General features: G+C 44.0%; 1 protein-coding gene across 1 annotated transcript in view; it reads left to right on the top strand.

The window, feature by feature from the left end:
- The window catches only part of LOC134761888 (chitobiosyldiphosphodolichol beta-mannosyltransferase-like), a 966,630-nt gene that overhangs the window by 624,179 nt on the left and 323,077 nt on the right, over positions 1–19,374 (top strand). The gene's annotated exons all lie outside the window — the stretch shown is intronic.

Genomic DNA, 19,374 nt, shown 5'->3' with positions numbered 1-19,374 from the left:
AAGATGGAGGACCATAAGGGATATAAAGGTTTCACTGAATACTAAGAGCCTGAAAAACTGCTTGGCTGATTTGGCTATAAAGGCTGGGAGTTTTATCAGACTGTATAGAGGTGGGAAGGCTAAACTGAGAAATTATGTCTGACAGAAGGGAAGAAATGACTGCGGTGGCCTTCTCAGACCCTTTAGGAAAGGCCTCTACCTATCCAGTGAAAGTATCTACCTAGACTAAGAGGTATTTTAGTTATCTGACTCAGGGCATGTTGAGTAAAGCTAATTTGCCAGTCCTGGGTGGGGCAAATCCTCGAGCTTGACGTGTAGGGAAGGGAGGGGGCCTGAATAATCCCTGAGGAGTAGTAGAATAGCAGATGGAACACTGAAAAGTTATTTCCTTGGGGATAGATTTCCATGATGGAAAGGAAATGAGAGGTTCTGAGAGGCGGGCTAGTGGCTTGTACTATAGCATAGCCTGCCTTTGCTGACGTGTGGTGATTAGGCCTGGTGGAACTGCCATCAATAAATCAAGTGTGATCAGGGTGAGGAACAGGAAATAAGGAAATATGGGAGATGGGGTGAATATCAGGTGGATCAGAGAGATACAGTCATTGGGGTCAGGTGTGGTATCAGGAATAATGTGGGAGGCCAGATTGAAGTCTGGGCCAGGAACAATGGTAATTGTGGGACTTAACAAAGAGTGAGTACAGCTGAAGGAGCCGGGGAGCAGAAAGTATATGCATCAGGTATGAGGAAGCAAATAGATTTTGGAAGTTATGAGAAATGTAGAGAGTGAGTTGAGCATAGTTTGCAACTTTTAGGGCCTCTAAAATTATTAAAGCAGCAGCAGCCACTGCACACAGACATGAGGGCTAGGCTAAAACAGTAAGGTCAAGTTGTTTGGACAGGAAGGCTACTCGGTGCAGTCCTGGCTCTTGTGTAAGAATTCTGGCCACACTAACCATGCCTAGGAAGGAAAGGAGTTGTTGTTTTGTAAGGGATTGAGGTTTGGGGGATTAATTGGACACGATCAGCAGGAAGAGCACGTGTGTTTTTATGAGAATTATGCCAAGATAGGTAACAGATGAGAATGAAATTTGGGCTAGACTGAAGTAACAGGGGCTGTCTGTGAAGCCTTGTGGCAGTACAGCCCAGGTAATTTGCTGAACCTAATGGGTGTCAGGGTCAGTCTAAGTGAAAGCAAGGAGAGGCTGGGATGAAGGGTGCAAAGGAATAGTAAAGAAAGCATGTTTGAGATCCAGAACAGAATAATGGGTAGTAGAGGGAGGTATTGAGGATAGGAGAGTATATGGGTTTGGCACCAGGGGGTGGATAGACAAAACAATTTGGTTGATAAGGTGCAGATCCTGAACTAACTTGTAAGGCTTGTCTGGTTTTAGGACAGGTAAAATGGGGGAATTGTAAGGAGAGTTTATAGGCTTTAAAGGGCCGTGCTGTAGCAGGCGAGTGATAACAAGCTTTAATCTTTTTAAAGCGTGATGTGGGATGGGATATTGGCATTGAGTGGGGTAAGGGTGATTAGGTTTTAATGAGATGGGAAGGGGTGCATGATCAGTCACCAAGGAGGGAGTAGAGGTATCTTATACTTGTGGGTTAAGGTGGGGGGATACAAGAGGAGGACGCAAAGGAGGCTTTGGATTGGGAAGAAGGGCGGCAATGAGATATAGCTGTATCCCAGGAATAGTCAGGGAAGCAGATAATTTAGGTAAATTATCTCAGCCTAATAAGGGAACTGGGCAGGTGGGGATAAGTAAAAAGGAGTGCTTAAAAGAGTATTGTCTAAGTTGGCACCAGATTTGGGGAGTTTTAAGAGGTTTAGAAGCCTGGCCGTGAATACCTACAACAGTTATGGAGGCAAGGGAAACAGGCCCTTGAAAAGAAGGTAACGTGGAGTGGGTAGCCTTCGTATTGATTAAGAAGGGGATGGACTTATCCTCCACTGTGAGAGTTACCCGAAGCTCAGCGTCTGTGATGGTCTTGGGGGCTTCTGAGGCGATCGGGCAGTGTCAGTCTTCAGCTGCTAAGCCGAGAAGATCTGAGAAGGAGTCAGTCAGAGAGCCTTGGGCCAGAGTTCCAGGGGCTCTGGGAGTGGCTGCCAGGTGAGTTGAACAGTCCGATTTTCAGTGGGGTCTCACACAGATGGGACACGGCTTAGGAGGAATCCCAGGCTGCGGGCGTTCCTTGGCCCAGTGGCCAGATTTCCGACATGTGTAGCAAGCTTCTGTGGGAGGAGGTTCTGGAGGAATGCCTGGCCACTGCGGTTCAGGCATTTGGAAGTTCTTGCATGCTGGAGATGTGGCTGGGGTTTGTCTCATAGTGGAGGCAAGGAATTGCAACTTTTTTCTATTATTGTACACCTTGACAGCGAGGTTAATTAAATCCTGTTGTGGAGTTTGAGGGCCGGAATTTGATTTTTGGAGTTTTATTTAATGTCGGGAGCAGTTTGGGTAATAAAATGTATTTTGAGAATAAGACGGCCTTTTGACCTTTTAGGGTCTAGGGATGTAAAGTGTCTCAGGGTTGCTGCCAAACAAGTCATGAACTGGGCTGGATTTTTACATTTGATGAAAAAGAGCCTAAACACTATCTGATTTGGGATAAAGAAAAAGGAGCATTAACCTTCACTATGCCTTTAGCTCCAGCCACCTTTTTAAGAGTAAATTGCTGGGCAGGAGGGGGAGGGCTAGTCATGGAACAAAACTGTAAGCCAGACCAGGTGTGAGGAGGGGAGGTGAGAAAAAGATTATAGGGTGGAGGAGCAGAGGCTGAGGAAGAATTGGGACCTAGCTTGGCCTGGCGAGGAGAAGCCTGGGAAGGAAGGGAGAGGTCAGATGGGTCTGTAGAAAAGGAGGATTAGAAAGACTCAGCGATGCTTGGGGTTGGTAGTGAGGGGACAGGCGGGAGGGAAAGAAGGAATATTTGGGATGAGTTGCACTGGGCACAGAGACTAGGAAGGGACTGATATGTAAAAGAATGCCTGGACATCAGGCACCTCAGACCATTTGCCTATTTTCCAACAAGAATTATTTAGATCTTGCAGGATGGAAAAATTCAAATTGCCATTTTCTGGCTATTTGGAACTACTGTCAAGTTTGTATTGGGGTCAAGCGGCATTGCAGAAGAAAATAAGGAATTTAGGTTTGAGGTCAGGTGTGAGTTGAAGAGGTTCTAAGTTTTCAAGAACACAGGCCAAGGGAGTAGAAGGTTGCCCATAGTGAGGGAAGCAAGCCTAGAGAAAAGAGAGAGTAGAGAAATGGAGGGAAGGGGTTCAGGGGTTCTTACCTTCCAGAAAAGTGGGAAAAGGGGTTGGGGTGCAGAGATAAGAGGTCAGGGTACAGAAATAAGGGATGAGGTGCAGAAATAACGGGTCAGGACACAGAAATAAGTGGTAGGGACGTGGAAGTAAGTGGTATGGGCATGGAAATAAGTGGTATGGGCATGGAAATAAGTGGTATGGGCACAGAAATAAGTGGTATGGGCATGGAAATAAGGATTTGGGGCACAGAAATAAGGGATTGGGGCACAGAGATAAGAGGTCAGGGCATGGAAATAAGGGATTGGGGCACAGAGATATAAGAGGTTGGGGCACAGAAATAAGAGATTGGGGCACAGAGATATGAGGTTGGGGTACTTGCCCCTCCTCTAGAAAAGTGGGACTTGCTGCTAAGAGTGAAGGAGAAGGGGTTGAGGGGTACTTGCCCCTTCCCCAGAAAAGCAGGACTTGCCACTAAGGGTGAAGGAGAAGGGGTTGAGGGGTACTTGCCCCTCCCCCAGAAAAGCAGAGAAGGGGTAGAGATAAGGAGAGAAGGGGTTGGGGGTACTTGCCCCTTCCCCAGAAAAGCTGGACTTGCCACTACGGGTGAAGGACCAAGGCAGGCATCCCTGAGTGGTCTGACACCTTTGAAATGTGGGTGAATAATCAGAGAGGCATCCCTGCCATGATTAAACAGCAAGGGAAGGCTGCCTTCCCAGTCCGTGACTGGCACCGGAGTTTTGGGTCCATGGATAAAACGTGTCTCCTTTGTCTCTCTCAGAAAATGAAAGGAATTGAAATTAAGAGAAGGGAGAGATTGAAGAGTGGAAAGGAGAAAGTGGTTGAGGGACAGTGAGAGAGGTTGGAGAAGAGAGTAAGAAGAGGCCACTTACCCGATTTTAAATTGGTGAGATGTTCCTTGGGCTGGTGGATCTGAGGACCTGAGGTCATAGGTGGATCTTTTTCATGGAGCAAAGAGCAGGAGGACTGGGGATTGATCTCCCAAGGGAGGTCCCCTGATCTGAGTCACAGCACCAAATTTCATGCACATCCATGTGAAGAGACCACCGAACAGATTTTGTGTGAGCAACATGGCTGTTTATTTCACCTGGGTGCAGGCGGGCTGAATCCAGAAAGAGAGTCAGTGAAAGGAGATAAGGGTGGGGCTGTTTTATAGGATTTGGATAGGTAAAGGAAAATTACAGTCAAAGGGGGTTTGTTCTCTGGTGGGCAGCAGTGGGGGTCGCAAGGTGCTCAGTGGGGGAGTTTTTGAGCCAGGATGAGCCAGGAAAAGGACTTTCACAAGGTAATGTCATCAGTTAAGGCAAGGACCAGCCATTTACACTTCTTTTGTGGTGGAACGTCATCAGTTAAGGTGAGTCAGGGCATATTCACTTCTTTTGTGATTCTTCAGTTACTTCAGACCATCTGGGTGTATATGTGGAAGTCACAGGGGATGCGATGGCTTGGCTTGGGCTCAGAGGCCTGACAGTAAGACTGGAGTGAGAGGGTGAAAGGAGGTCCCAGACTCTTTTAAACAACTATATGTTGTATGAACTCAGAGCAAGAACTCACTCATTATTGTGAGGAAAGCACTTAGTCATTCATTAGGGATTCACCCCCACAACCCAAACACTTCCCACCAGATTCCACTTCCAACATTGAGGATTAGATTTCAGCAGGAGGTTTTGAGGAGACAAACATCTGAAAAATATTATTCTTCCCCCAGCCCCTCAAATCTCATGTCCTTCTCACATTGCAAAATATAATCATCCCTTCCCAATCACTCCCAAAAGTCTTAACTACTTACACCATTAACTTAATCAAAAGTCCAAAGTCCAAAATCTCATCCCCTGAGACTCAAGTTCCTTCCACCTTTTAGCCTGTACCATCAAAAACAAGTTATCTACTTTCAAGTTACAATGGCAGGCATTGGCTAGACACTACCATTCTAAAAGGCAGAAATTGGCCAATAAAATGGATTACAGGCCCCACACATGTCAGAAACTCAGCGGGGCAGCTATTAAACCTCAAAGCTCCAAAACAATTCTTGATTCCATGTTCTGTATTCCGGTGTGAGGGTGAGCTCTGAAGACCTTGGGCTACTCTGCCCCTGTGGTTTTACACAGTGCAGCCCACATGGCTCCTGTCACAGGTCAGAATCTGATGTCCATGGCTCTTCCATGCTGAGGGTACAAGCTGTCAACGGTGCTACTATTCTCAGGTCTGGAGGGCAGTGTTCCCCTTCCCTCAGCTCCACTAGGCAATGCCCCACTGGGGACACTGTGTGGGGAATCCAACCCCATATTTCCCCTTAGCACTGCCCTGGAAGAGTTTTTCTCTTGGTACTCTCCCTCGGCAGCAGTTTTCTGCCTGGAGAACCAGACTTTGCTACACATCCTCTGAAATCTAGGTAGAAGTTGCCAAGCCTCCTTCCTTTTTGCACTCTGCATACTTGCAGGCTTAACACCACATGAAAGCTGCCAAGACGTTATAGCTTTTACCACTGAAGCAGTGGCCAATCTGTACATTAGGTCCTTTGAGCTGAGGCTGGAGGCTGGGCAGCCAGGATGTGGGAAGTGTCTTGAGGCTGACAGGGCAGCTGTGCCCTGGGTGTGGCCACTGAAACCATTCTTTCCTCCTAGGCCTGTGAGCTGTGGTGGGAGGGAATGCCTCAAAGTTTTCAAAAATGCCTTGTAAGCCTTTACCCCATTGTCTTGGCTGTTAGCACTTGGCTCCATCTCCGTCATGCGAATCTCTCTAGCAAGTGGTTTCTCCACAGCCCCTTACATTCCTTTTCTGAAAATACTTTTTATTTCTCTACTAAATTCCTAGGCTGCAAATTTTCCAAATTTTTATGCTTTGCTTCCCCTTTAAATATAAGTTGCAAATTTAAATAATTTCTTTGCTCCTGTATCTGACTGTAAGCTTGTAGAAGCAGCTACATATCTTGAACTTTGCTCCTTGGAAACTACTTAAACCAGATGCTCTAGGTAATCACTCTAAAGTTCAACTTTCTACAAATCCCTAGGACGTGGACACAATGCAGCCAAGCTCTTTACTGGAGTGTAACACTGGGGACCCTTGCTCCAATTCCCAGTAACTTCCACTTTTCCATCTAACACCTTGACAGCCTGGACTTCACTGTCCCTATCTCTGTGAGCATTTTGGTCACATACATTTAACAAGTTTCTAAAGAATTCCAAACTTTCCCTCATCTTTCTATCTTTTGCTGGGTCCTGCAAACCCTTTCAACCTCTGCCAGTACCCAGTGACAAAGCCAATTCCATATTTTCAGCTGTCTTTACAGCAATGCCCCTTGCACAGTACCAATTTTCTGTGTCAGTTCCTTTTTACTCCTATAAAGGAATACCTAACCCTGGGTAATTCATAAGGAAAAGAAGTTTATTTTGGCTCCCTATTCTGTGGGCTGTATGAGTAGCATGTTGCCAGCATCTCTCCTTTTGAGGCCTCAGAATGCTTCTGTTTGTTTAGGAAGGGGAAAGGGGGCAGGAGTATCACAAGTCAGGAGAAGGAGCCAGAGTTGGGGAGGTGCCACACTGTGTTAAACAACCAGATCTCCCATGACCCAAAGAAGGAACTCATGGATTATCTCTAGGACACCACCAAGCCATTCATGAGGGATCCACCCCAATGACCCAAACACCTCCTGCCAGGTCCCACCTCCAAGACTGGGGATTACATTTCAACATAGTATTTGGAGAGTACAAATATCCAACCTGCATCAGACCCCAATTTCCAGGGCACATATCAGAGAGTGGGCCACTGAAAGGAAGCATTGATCTTGAGTGTTGGAGAAGAGAATGCCTTCATTCTTGGGCTATGTTATGATGTGTGCACACTTGTGCTAAGTCTTCCCCAAGCCAGAAAAAAGCAAAAACTCCATAAGGGAGTGAATGGAATTTTCAGGGTGACAGACAAGCCTTGAAAACTTTGCATCTCCACAGCAAAGTGGGGAGAACTCAGAGTCCTCAGAAAGCCATCAGCAAGCAGTGGTGCTAGTTAGCTCTAGATTAAACTGTTCTGCAACTGCTTCAAGAAATTTTCAAGCCATTCCTGAAAAAACTAAACGAACATATAGAACCCCAAAAATGAACCAGATAATGTCTTGGATTCTTTGGGAAAAAAAAAAACAATCAAAATTGTTATTGAACAACTTAAGCTGGCCAGGCGTGGTGGTTCATGCCTGTAATCTCAGCACTTTGGGAGGCCAAGACAGGTGAATCACTTGAGGACAGGAGCTCGAGACCAGCCAGGCCAACCTATGCCTACTAAAAATAGAAAAATTAGCTGGGCGTGGTGGCACAGGCCTGTAGTCCCAGCTATTCAGGAGGCTGAGGCAAGAGAATTGCTTAAACCAGGGAGGCAGAGGTTGCAGTGATCTGAGATTGCACGACTGCATTCCAGCCTGGGCAACAGAGAAATACCCTGTTTCCAAATTAAAAAAAAAAAAAATAGGCTTTATAATATAATGAATCCAATCAAAAGTTTCCAAGCATGAAAAAAGTAGGAAAATACAGCCCCTAACTAGGAGAAAAGTCATTCAGTAAAAACAGACCCAATAATGACAAAGGTACTAGGATTAGAAAAGGAAATGTAAAGGAGCTATTATAAAAGTTATAAATATGTCAAAGGCTGAAGAGAAAATCTTTTTGATGAGGAGGAATACATAAAAAGAACCAAATGGGCCTTCCAGAAATAAAATAAAATTAGCAAGAGAACAAAAATTTTCTGAATTGGATTCATGACACATGACAGTATAGAAGAAAGGATCAGTCAGCCTGAGTCTACATTAACACAAACAAATGAGGAAATGAAGCAAAGGGAGAAAAAAAGTCTGGATAAAAAATAAACAGTGTACTTCACAGATATATCAAGCAATCTAGCACCTACATGTGTTTGCAGGCAGAAAGAAGTTCCAGTAGAAAGCATAAAGTTAATGAAATAATAGCCTATTTTTATAAATTTGGTAAGACTGGAAACATACAAATTTGGTATTGAAAGACATTCAAGAAGAATAATTATTTAAAAAAAAACAGAACAAGAATATCACAATTATACAAGTTCATTTTCACACTGCTATAAAGAACTACCTGAGACTGGATAATTATAAATAAAAGAGGTTTCTTTGACTCCCAGTTATGCAGGATTAACAGAAAGCGTGGCTAGAAGGCCTCAGGAATCTCACAATCATGATGGAAGGTGAAGCAGAAGCAAGCAAGTCTTCCATGGTGTCGGACGAAAGAGAGAGGGAGAGAGAGAGAGGAAGATAGACAGAGCACAAGAGCAAGCGCAGAAGGAAACTGTCATTTATAAAACCATCACATCTCTTGAGAATTCACTCACTATCATGAGAACAGCAAGGCAGAAATCACCTCCCCATGATCCAATCACCTCACACCAGGTCCCGGCCCCCGCTCCCCACTGGGGATTATGGGATTATAATTCCAGGTGAGATTTGGGTAGGGACACAGAGCAAAACCATATCAATAATCAAATTGTTTTGAATCAAAAATAATGAGAAAATCTTAAAAGCATGCTGAGAGAAGACACGGCTTACAGAAGTACAAAAAATAAAGTGACATATTTAAGTACCAGAAGAAGAAAAATATATCAACATAGGACCCTGACAAGCAAAAATACATTTGAAGATTAATGCTAAACACATATTCCAATAATAAGTAAAGGCATTTTCTTGTTCTTTTTTTTTTTTTTTTTGAGACGGAGTCTAACTCTGTCGCCCGGACTGGAGTGCAGTGGTGCGCTCTCGGTTCACTGCAAGCTCCGCCTCCAGGGTTCACGCCATTTTCCTGCTGCAGCCTCCCCAGTAGCTGGGACTACAGGCGCCCACCACCACGCCCGGTTAATTTTTTTGTATTTGTAGTAGAGATAGGGTTTCACTGTATTAGCCAGGATGGTCTTGACCTCCTGACCTTGTGATCCGCCCACCTCGGCCTCCCAAAGTGCTGGGATTACAGGCGTGAGCCACCGCGTAAAGGCGTTTTCTAATGACAACAATAACTAAGAGAATTCCTCACTAGCAAACTTGTAGTATAAAAAAAGACCCAAATACACGCTGTCTATAAAAACCCAATGTCTTTATCAAATATAAGGACAAAGATAGGTTGATAGTAAAGGGACGGAAAGAGTTATAGTATGGAAACATTAATCTAATGAAAACAGAATTAGCTGTATCGGCTAATTGACTATAAATCAAAGTAAATTTTACAGCAAGGTGTATTATTACTGATAAAAAGCTTATGATTTCCAGTGATAAAGTTGTTAAATCACCAAGAGCAGATATCATTATTATTAAATTAGTATGCACCTAATCAGAGAATCTCAAAATTTTTAAAAAGAAATTGATAGAACTGAGAAGAAATTGAAAAATTAAGAATTACCATTGAATATTTCAACACTTTTTTCTTTGAAATCGTTTTTTTAGCAGCAAAGTATAAATAAAGATACAGAGGACTTGACAACAGTATCATCCATTATGACCTATTTAAGCTTTACAGGACACTCCTCCCAATAACAGTAAAATGCATTGACATATTATCTAAGAGAGCTCATATTGGACTAAGAAACAAAAAATCAAAACAATTTAAAATCATATGAAGCATAATGTCTATCCACAGTGGAATGTATGAAGCTGTGACTAATGGAAAATAGCTGGAAAATTCCCCACATATTTGGACATTAGTCAACATATTTCTAATGAGTCAAAGGAGAAATTTAAAATATTTTCACATGACAGCAAATGGAAACATAACATACCAAAATTTGTGGCAATACAACTAAAGCAGTGCTTGGAGGGAAATTTATAACATTAACTGCTATTATAATGGAAAGTCAAAAGCTCAGAAATAGACAATCTAATGTTCCATTGTAAAAAACCTGGAGGAAAAAAGAACAAATTAAGCTGAAAGTAAATAGGAAAACAAGTGAATAAAAAAGAATGTGGACACAAAAGAGAACATTAAAAATAAATAAATGAAAGCTAATTGCTTGAGAGAATGCATAAAATTGTGAGAACTCTCAATAAGTTCCTTAAGGGGAAAAAAGAAATTACTAGAAGTCTCAGGTGCACACCCAGGCTTTAGGCAGGCAGGAAACAGATTAGATCTGCGTTTTAGGGTCATGTAGCAGAGCTGCCAGGAGGTGGCAGTAACCGCGCGCTCATTCCCTCACCTCCTGCAAGGCCAGGCCAGGCTCTGGACTCACCACTCAGCTCAGGAGATGGGAGAGGGTGACAGTAGCTCCATGGACTCTGGCCTTAAGCAGAGCATTACTGTAGCTTTGGGGTTGTAGGAGGATGAAGAGGGAAGGTTGTCAGGACACTATGGTGATTGTGTGGTGGTGGTTAGGAACATGGGCTTTGAAGAGAGGGGGATTATTTTTCAAATAGTATATCTCTGTCACTTAGTAGCCAGGTGACCTTGAACATGTCCTCTAACCTTTCTACGCCCCAGGACCTGCCTCTGTAAACTTGGGTAATACACCCCTGGCATGTTTGCTTCTGAGGGTTAAATGAGATAACTTGTATAAAAATGGCCACAGCAGGGCTGGCTGCAAAATTCCCAAGGCTCAGTGCAAAATGGAAATGCAGGGTGCCTTGTTCAAAGAACAGCAGAAGAAAGTGTCATGAAAGGCAGGAGGATATTCAGCTTTCTCAAGCCAATATTTTTTATGATTTGAAAAATGTAATAGGGATAATACTTATAGAAGAGTAAGAACAGAATCATATAAATTCCCACCAGAAATCAGCGTCACAGTTTTAATAGAATAAATAATAATACTTTATTAATTGGATCTAGATGAATCAAACAATTTTTCTGGCCAACTTTTCCATCAATTAAGTCATTAGGTCATCAAACTTTATACCTTGAGCAACTTCATTTTTTCTTCTGAAAAGAATCTGCTGAAGCAACAGTTTCTGGAATATTATCTAAGCTCTGACAACACTGGGATAAATTATTTTGACACAAATTTTAGTATATCTGGAGTTCGTGCTTGTTTGTGGAACTATTTTTTTCGAAGGATTTAACTCTTTAAGCATATCAGTTTTATGGAAGTTTGAATTTAATTTTAAGTGTAAATTTCTCCAATGGAATTTTGATGCATCTTCAGACATGTTCTGTAAGTTGCAGAGGCCCACAGCAGACTAAATGTGGCATCATGATTTTTAACTTATTCAAAACTCGTTTTTGAATTCTATTGTTGTATCTTTAACAACAAGAAAAAATTAATTTTTAAAATTGCTCTACTTGTTAATAATTGATTGATCAGAAGTGTTCTTTTCTTTTCTTTTCTTTTTGAGATAGTGTCTCCATCTGTTGACCAGACATGATCATGGCTCACTGCAGCCTCAAACTCCTGAACTCGTGTGGTCCTCCTACCTCAGCCTCCCAAGTAGCTAGGACTATGGGCATGTGCCACTGTGCTCAGCTAATCTTTTTTTTTTTTTTAATGTTTGGGTCTAACTATACTGCCCACTATACTGCCCACGGTGGTCTCCAACACCTGGCTTCAAACAGTCCTCTAACCTGAGCTTCCCAAAGTGCTGGGATAACAGGTGTGATCCACCATGCCCATCCCATCAGAAGTTTTGTGACTATCATTATATATTTAATTTATATTTCTGAGCCTTGGATAACTCCTTGAAGATTTCTAAACTCCCTGAAGAATTCGAAGAACTCCCTGGCATACTCTTTCGCAATGTCCATGGGCACACTTTTGTGTTGTGATTCTCTCCTCCCAATTTGCTATCTGAGCACCTATGGTTCCTGTCCCAGTGCTCAGGTCAGGGGGTAAATATTGGTGCAGAAGCTCCAAGGATGACTCTGAGAACACACAGGCGCAGAGATGTCGGTGCTGCCTCCACTCAGAGACGCTCCTTTCACCCCAGAGCTGAGGACACCTGCTACTGCTGCTGCCACATCCCATCCTGGACCGTTGCCATCTTCCTTCCCAGTAGAGATGTGCCTGGGCTGCTCCAAGTCGCCCGTGCTCAGGGCAGCAAGCTCCAGCCTGTGGCCTTCATGTCACTGGGCCTGAGCCTGCCCACCTCATCCCCCCTCATAGCCACTCTGCCCGTGTGCCTGCTGCATTGTCTCAGTGGGCTTCACTTACAAAATGCAAGTTCAAAGAAAAAAACTAAGAAGGTCTAGAAGGTGTCGGCAGAGCCTGATGCCAGGCACTGGCCCTTCTGAGGGCAGGTCCCTGTGTCACTGCCCAGCCCTCAAGACCATGAAGCTGGCCCTGCCTCCAGAATTGAGAGCCAGTAAAACTGCTTCTGTTATTTACCATTGAGGACACAGTGCAGAGAAACTTTGCTTTCTGAAATTGTAGATATGAGAGGCTTTGCTTTCTGGGAGCTTATCTAAAGGAATGCCCACTCTTGCCTGAGGAACTGAACTACTTTGCCACAGAAAACAGCCTCTGGTTTGGGAAAAAACCCATATCTGTGCTGGTGGATAGTCTTCCTTGCTGAAGCAAGGTAATAACCCTACCGTTAAGACAAAAGTGCTCGTCCCTTGATCTTTATCAGATACACTTTATCACCAGGATGAACACTGCTCTGAAGGAGGCACATCGGGCTGTGCCAGGAAAAAAGAAATAGCTGCAACCAGAGGAGTCTTCATGGGAACAGTCAGCCCAGCTGTCCTTGAGCAACCAGGCTCATGTTCCCTAAGCCTTCGTGGCTTCTTCCCCAGGGACACAGAGGTGCTGCATTTCACAGTGACTTTCCTATTTCAGAGCAATTTCACCTCCTTCTCTAACAAGGCCTCACAAATGTACTAAGAGCTAGAGAGGACAACAAATATGAAACCACAATGCTATTGGTGGTTCTGGGTATTGCAACGGGATTATAGGAGAAATTCACAATCTTCTCTGGGTGAGTTTTTAAATGTGAGTGTATTACTTTTATAAAAATCATGTTAAGTACAGCAGTCATTAAGGACATATCAATCAGGAGTGATGCCACACATGAAAAAGATGGGAACCACTCTCTTAACTCAAACTCTTATTTACATATAAGAGTTATGTAATAACACCAGTAAGGCCCCTTGCCACGTACCATGGCATTTCCTTAAGAATATTTACTCAACCAGGAAAGAGGCGTGACAACCTAATTCGATGTGTGAATCTGGATTGAACATGTACCCAGAAAACTCAACAGCCACGAAGCGATTCTTGGAACAATTTCAGTGTCCATGCACACACTTCTGTTTTGCAATAATTTACTGACACTTTGCTTCCTGAGCACCTACGGCTGCTGTCCCAATGTTCAGGCCAGGGAATTTTTCTTGTTAATGTGCATAAATGGTATTGTGATTGATGCAGGAATTTTTTTCTTATTTATAAGAGATCCATGCTGAGATAATTAGGGTGAAGGGTCATGACGTTTTCTTTCAAAAGGTGACAGCCACATAGAAAGTATATTTTTTAAATTATTTATTAATTTAGACAGCACATATATGCTTTTTTTTTCATTCAGTTTTTCTCTTTGGCTTCCTTGGCCAGGAATAGTTATAGTGTCAGGAAATGAATGAGTCTGCCCCTCAATTCCAGCCTGCTCAGCACAGAGGAAAACAAAGTTCTGACAAAGGGAGTGACTCCCTGCTGAGTCAGCTGCAGCCCTGGATTCAGATTCCTTTAGCAGTTCTGAGGGCACCCAACCCAGCCCTCTCTTTGCCTACCTCATCAGAAACTTCCTTTCATCATAAGAAAGACATTAAAGATCTTGTTCATACAATCCATTGCAGCTTTCTTTAAAAACACCTCTGGCCTGCCTCAAACTGTGAATTCTTCAAGTGTGACATTTAAAGTGTAGACCATGGCTCAAGGCTCATTGTCCCCATGGCTGTCACAGCTACACCTTGGTGTCATTGCTACACCTGACACTGGGGCCTGCTTGTCTCTCAAACTTCCCTTGGATCCAAAGAGGGAGGAGCCCAGATGAATGCCACTTATTTTCCCTTGAAAAGCTCCACCCCTGAGCATCGGACAACAGGGACTCTGTCCATTGCCTATGGCCACCGATTGCTACTCTGGGTTATGGAGGAAGGACAGGGTCCTGAGAGTGCCCAGAGACCTTGCACAGCTCTGAATACACAGGGCTTCTGCAGAAGTGGGTCCCGTCACCAACAGGGAGGCTGTCAGGCCTCTGAGCCCAAGCTAAGCCATCATATCCCCTGTGACCTGCACGTATACATCCAGATGGCCTGAAGTAACTGAAGAATCACAAAAGAAGTGAAAATGGCCTCTTCCTGCCTTAACTGATGACATTACCTTGTGAAATTCCTTCACCTGGCTCATCCTGGCTCAAAAGCTCCCTCACTGAGCACCTTGTGACCTCCACCCCTGCCAGCCAGAGAACAACCCCCTTTGAATGTAATTTTCCATTACCTACCCAAATCCTGTAAAACGGCCCCACCCCTATCTCCCTTCACTGACTCAGCCCACCTGCACCCAGGTGACTAAAAAGCTTTATTGCTCACACAAAAGCTGTTTGGTGGTCTCTTCACACGGATGCAGGTGAAAGAGACCATGTGGAGGCCTTGCATCCCCACTCCGTGCTTCTCTACCAAATCCCAATGGCATTGAGCTCACTTAGCACTGATGTCTGTGGAAAGCAGAGAAAGTCCTGGCTCCCAACGCCCTGAAGCCCTGTGGAGCTGACATTCCCTGAGTGACGGTGTGAATGGAGGGAACTCAAGTGCGGGTTGTAGGCCACCTCCTGGCCTGGGCCTGGGTGGACTCTGAGGGGACACATGTAGTCACAATCCCACCCTCCCATTCTCCTTCTCAGAGGAAGGAAGTGGGCACCCATCTGCCTCATCTCTGTCCCGTGGGGATGACGGGGAGTTTCAGGGGACCTTTCACACCAGCTCAGATATGTGAGGATGGGGCCCACCCTGCTCCTGGTGCTGCCAGAAGCCATGAGCCCCTCTCAGGTCCCTGGGTCTGAGCCAGCCCTGTATCATCCCCAGGGGCTGAATGTCCCAGCAATGGATAGAATTAGATGGAAGCGGCTCCCTGTTTGGCCTGCGACTGTCCCTAGACATTCAGGAAACACAGGACATCCACAGAGCAGGCAGGTGATCTCCAGTTCACAGACCCTGAGTCTGTTGCCCTGTAAGAAAGACCTTGCCCCTCAATCCATTCACATCCCAGGTCCCAAATGGTATAAGACAGAAAGAAGCCCTGGTCCTGTGAGCAGAACGAGGGGATGTTCTGGGGTTTCTTGTGCCCAAATTTGCATAAGAGCTCCTGGGTATACTTTGCTCTCAGAGGGCCATTTTTCTGATGCCCCCAGTAAGGTGGTCAGTTTCAATCACTGTAATTACTGACATGGTAGGCAATACCTGTTCTGAATTCTGCCCAGTGACCAGGGACCAAGACCTGTTTAGATGGAAGATTCGGTGTCCTCCCCAGCCTCAGCTCATGGTGAAGCTCCCAGCCATCATCCATAAGGGTCCTTGTCTTCTCTTCTCATTCTGCTTCATATTCCTGATGCAACTTCCAAGTGAGATGGGTCAGGGAAATAGGAGGCTTGGACAAGTGGAAAAATGGGGCAGAGGCTCTCTGTTGCCTCTCTCTCACCTCTTTCTCTCTCATCCAAGCACTAATTAGGCCTACCCCTGCTTAGCTTCCAAGATCAGAGGAGATCAAATGTGTTCAAGGTGGTATGGCCATAGACACTGTCTCTCTTTTTCTCTGTCTCTCTCATATCTATATCTCTCCTTTGTCTCTCTTCTTTCTCTGCCTCTTGTATTTCTCTTAGTGTCAGAGCACTCCCTCTCTCCCTGTCTCCCCTACAGCTTAACTCCCTTTCTCCCTTTCTGTCTTTCTTCTATGCTCACTTCTAGACTGAGTAGATTGCATGCCTTGCTTTATTGAACTAAACTCCATTTCCTTCAATATGAAAGGAGTTTAAGAGCCTCATGGCCACCTCACTCCCTCTTCTAAGCCAGAGGGGCCCAGTAGCTTGGAAATCTCATCTCCTCCCTGACCTTCACTGTGTGACTGCGAAGACTATGGCTGAAACCTGTCAAGTGACTTTTATTTTCCAATAAAAGTGAGAAATTTTCATTTTATCCAAAGAAGTAAGTACAGAATGTCATTTTCTAAATTTTTATATTTAAAGGGTAGATTTGAGCGACCTAGAGAATTTTAGGGAGTGATAAGGTGCAGCCTGTACTTTGTGAAGTTGTGTTTGGGACACCGGCCCTTCGTCTTTTCAGATGGAAGGCCCTGGAGAACAGTTGCCCTCTGTGGCTGCTCTAGGTTCACAGAACAAAAAAGCCTATTGAAAGCCACTTTTAAAATGGAATGCCTAATTTTATTTTCTCCTTGATACTATATGAATAAAATAAAAGGGTGAAGGAAGAAAAGGAGAGTGGAAGGGAGGAAGGGAGAGAGAAAGATAATTTGAAATTAAGACCTGAGATATCTAATCTGATAGAAATTACATTGAAAAAGCTTCATTTTATCCATATTGTTTATGGGTTTTGGGTTACAGAGGAGCAGCAGGGTTCCTGGAGGCACAGACACTGGGTGATATTCCACCACTTAGGAGAGTGTGAAGGAAGAGAAAAAAGGCAGGGAAGGAGGAAAGAAAGGAGGGAGGACAAATGGAAGGGTGAGATTGATAACAGAATTTGGAGATTAGAAAGAATTCATTACAAAGATTTACTTCTACTGTTAATTATTGTTTTTAATTGTAAGCTACTTTCTTTTATTTTTCTTTTTTTATTCCCAGCTCCCCTCCCCCTGCCCCTCCTTGCCCCTCCTGTTTTTTTTTTTTTTTTTTTTTTTTTCTGAGACAGAGTCTTGCTGTGTCGCCCAGGCTGGAGTGCAATGGTGTGATCTTGGCTCACTGAAACCTCCGCCTCCCGGGTTCAAGTGATTCTCCTGCCTCAGCCTCCTGAGTAGCTGGGATTACAGGTGTCTACCACCATGCCCAGCTAATTTTCATATTTTTAGTACAGACAGGGTTTCACCAGGTTGGCCAGGCTGGTCTCAAACTCCTGACATCATGTGATCCACCCACCTCGGCCTCCCAAAGTACTGGGATTAGAGGCGTGAGCCACTGGGCCCGGCCCTAAGTTACTTTCATATTAAATTCACATTAAACAATTTCTACCATTTGAGCCACATCTTTTCTTCCAACTCAGTTCAAATACTTAATGGACTTCATGATTTGGAAAGCAGAGGTTACTGGCCTGTGTGTGTAAATGGAGGTAGGGTAGCCTTGAGGTTATTTTTTTTGTGGTGGAGCTGAATTGTCAAGAAATCCTTGTTGACCTGCTACCTGAACCCATCTGGAGGCCCCGGTTACTTAGCAGAGATCAGTCTTTCACATTCTGGTTCCAGGAACAAAACATCCCCAAACCACAGCAGGGCCAGCCTTCTTTTAAGAAACTTAGGTTCACGTAATCATTCACTCATGTCTCATGATCATGATGGAAAATCCAAGGCTTGGAAAAGAAACTCACCACAGATTTATTCAAGACAACACCCACACAGGCTTTGTGCCTTTCTGACACGGGGTTTTGAATTCTAACACCCTATCGCTCCTATTGTTCTTTGATTTGCTTATTGTTTATTGCTTGTGGGGTTTTTTTTTCTTTTTTCTTTTCCTTTCTTTAGGTTTTTCTAAAGATATAAGAAATCCTGTTAGCTGACACTGGAATAAAGGTGTGTGTGTTCTGAATATTTGCTCTACAAGCTTGAAACAGATTGGCACCTATGGCCATGACAGAATAAAATGCTGCAAAAAGTAATGAGGAGTCCAAGAAGCTTCTGTGACTAATGTGGATTCAGAAAGGGCTCACTCAGCAGAGACATGTGACATGTCAACCAAATTAAGCTACGGTGTTCGAAGACATGGACTCTTGATCCTAGTAATTGTAATTGTGATTGTGTAATGTTGGTTTCCAACAAGCCAATGTCTGACATCCTTGGAATGTCCTTCCCAGCACTCCAGACCAGGGGTCAGGGATGGCACAGGAGGAGTTTTTTGGGTTGCTCCTCCAGTAACCCAAAACCAACAGGAGCGACAGGATGTTAGAATTCAAACCCCATGTCAGAAAGACACAAAGTCTGTGTCAGTATCATCTTGAATAAATCCACGGTGAGGTTCTTTTCCAAACCTGAGCTTTTCCATCATGATCATGAGATGTGAGTGAATGATTATGAGTCATAAGTTTCTAACAAGGAGACTGGCACTGCTGTGATTTGGGGGAGGCTTAGTGACATCTGTTCCCTTTAGGTCCCTTGACCTTCCCCAATTATTCCCATTGTTTTCCTGTAACTGTGCTTTGCTCCTCCTACTTCCTCTCTTTGCATGCCCTCACCTACCCCACATCTTCCCTGAAGACTGTGCCTCATTATTGTCCCGACTCAAAGACCTCTTTCCTCCTGGAATCAGGGTGATCCACTAAGGAGGGAGCACCCTATCCTCCTGTTCTTCACAAGCACTCCCTCCTTCTGGTTTAGGCTGCTTATGCAATTGTGCTTCCTGCTCATGTGGATAATTTTTTACTTCTCCATTAGTCTATGAGCTCTCTACAGGTATGGACTTTCTCTTATTCATGTATATACTGGTCATTGAGGAAGAGGTGTTACTTCATAAATTATTATACATTTAATGGCAAAGTTGAGTTGCACAAAGCATTTCCTCACATCTAGACATAATTTTGATTCATGTAAAAGCTCTTAAAAATAGGTCCTTTTTGAAGGCACAGTTAAATGAGGGCAATATAGCACAGAACACAACGAGAGGAGAGCAAACATCAAGAAGAAAGACAGCACAGACTCTAAGGGGAAGGATACAGATACCTGCCTAGCCCTGCCCTCTCTCATTGGGCAGTTTAACTCGTTTGATAGTTAAATCGTGAACTCTGCAGGTATACCCTACATGTCTATGAAGCTCTCTGCTTCTTGATATAAACTTTTCTCTTAATGTGCATACCATCAACCTCTGGCTAAATGCATTTTCGTCTAAAATAATCCATTGGATTTCCTAGAGTATGAAGATTGGAAAAAAAAAAAAAAATCAGACCTAGAGATTATATGTA

The sequence above is a fragment of the Pongo abelii genome, chromosome 7 (genome assembly GCF_028885655.2).
Source record: "Pongo abelii isolate AG06213 chromosome 7, NHGRI_mPonAbe1-v2.0_pri, whole genome shotgun sequence".
Lineage (NCBI taxonomy): Eukaryota > Metazoa > Chordata > Mammalia > Primates > Hominidae > Pongo > Pongo abelii.
Note: the sequence above shows the minus strand (reverse complement) of the source record. Positions and strands in the feature narration are given on the sequence as shown.